The following is a 2,097-nucleotide window of genomic DNA, read 5'->3' as shown; positions in this document are numbered from 1 at the left end:
TTTAAAATAACTTAATTATTTCTGCTTATTTTAAGCTTTAATTTCAAAAGATATTCTGCCATATTGGTTTCATTATTATGCAGTTGCAATTGGAAATGCCAATATTGTATATTCAGTATTGTTCTTTTATCTTATGACATTTGTATGTGAATGCATCTTTCATCTGTATACATAGACGTAGTCGACGGTCAATGTAGGGGTATATATGTCAGTTCCCCCTATAAAATTATGTGCCATAATGAAAGAGAAAGAACTTTTTAAATAATACCTTAACTCTAAATACCCTTCCATCTGAGTAAATGATGGAAATGCATGCATCTTCCATCTGTATACACTTCCATCTGAATAAATGGACAGAGCTATTGGTTAATGTGGACACATATAAGGTATTTCCCCCCTTTAGTGTCTTCCAATTTATGTGCCATAATGAAAAAAGGACCCACGTAGTCAACAGTCGCTGTAGGGTCATATTAAGCAGTTTCTTCTTTTAAATGTGAGCCCAAAGATATGTGCAATTATGAAAGGAGGACGCATGAAGTAATATCTTACCTCTAAATGCGCGTCTACTTGAGTATATAGACTCAGTCAACGGCCAATATGGGTACATATTAGGCTTTAACTTTCGGCATCTAAATGTGTGCCCGAACTAATATGCCATAATAAAAAGATGACCCTTGAAGACCTTGTTGCACTTCCATTCCCAAGTAAACTATATAGTAAGCGAAGTTATAGACTTGTGTCTATGGATTTGTCCCTGGCGGTGATGCTTTATATTACCCTACAGACCATTAAAAGAAGTATCTACTTATATTTTCTGCAACTTGCCAATAACAGATGAAAAACACTTACGTAATGTATAACTTCCAGGTTAACATGACCCACCTATAATAAAATTATGGTAGATCCTCGGAACTTATTAAAAAAGACCGCGTGAACACTGCAAGGCTTGCTAAAGTTCTTCTGGTCATTGGTGTATGGGAGCCTACACAGAGAAACTGCGCATTTCTCATAATTTTCACTGCAGAAGTTGTGGAAACCCGCAACAAAATGAAACTATAATATATTTTCCCTGTGAATGCTCGGCTTTGGTGTCTAGAAGAAATAGAAATAGATAGAAATAGATCAGTGAAAACGAGAGGTCTATTAAATTATCTAAATTCAGGGTTCTTGCGAGGAATGTGGTAGGAAAACGGCGAAAAATCGCTAATTAAGGTACATGAAATTTATCTTATACCCTGTCACTGCAACCAACCAACCAACCAACCAATAGAAGAGTGATTGGACAGGTAATTGCGTTCAACAACTGAAACCAGACTTTCAATTGGATGTCCTTTAATTAATCTCGTATTAAAAAATTTTGAACAACGTTTTGTTGTTTATTTCACTTGAACTTTTTTCTTAATGTGTGTTCCCCTTTTACCACACTTTCCGGCTACGCCCAGTCCAAGTAGCATGTGTGGATGCCAATATAATTATTTTATGTTAATATCATAAATTTAATACTATCATTCATTGTGTCTATAGGTCAACTGTAGTTGCTGTTTTCATATTGAAATTTTACTTGGAAAATGCATTAAAATTAAGTATTCGGTGTTTTAATTTCTCTTGAAGATTGAATAAAACATTTAACAATCCCGGGTGAGGTATTAATTTTTACATTTCCGTCAGTTATTTTGTATGTTAATATATCCGTAATTAAACACAATTTTATTTTAATATATATTCAATTTATTATAAAAGTTATTTTATGCTACATAGAATATTTATTAAACATGACTTCTAAAACTAAAAAGCATATAAATCATACAAAAATATCATACATATGGGTATTATTAATATTAAAACTGATTGTATTAACAAAGATACGTGTTCATAAAAAATATAATTCAGTACGGCCACCATATCTCGAAAATGATCTGTTCGAATTACTTATTTTATAAATCTGTGTTTAGTCCATTAAATTTTTTTTAAACTAAAATCTATACGAGTTTTCTATCTTATAAGCTTATCAAATGGCAAGTGTCTGAACATATGTTAAGTGGTTAAGATCTACTTTGCTAAAAACCCCCTTTATTTGAGACTAATTATTACACTTTA

This window comes from Teleopsis dalmanni, chromosome 1, assembly GCF_002237135.1.
Source record: "Teleopsis dalmanni isolate 2A chromosome 1, ASM223713v2, whole genome shotgun sequence".
NCBI lineage: Eukaryota > Metazoa > Arthropoda > Insecta > Diptera > Diopsidae > Teleopsis > Teleopsis dalmanni.
This window is presented reverse-complemented; position numbering follows the sequence as displayed.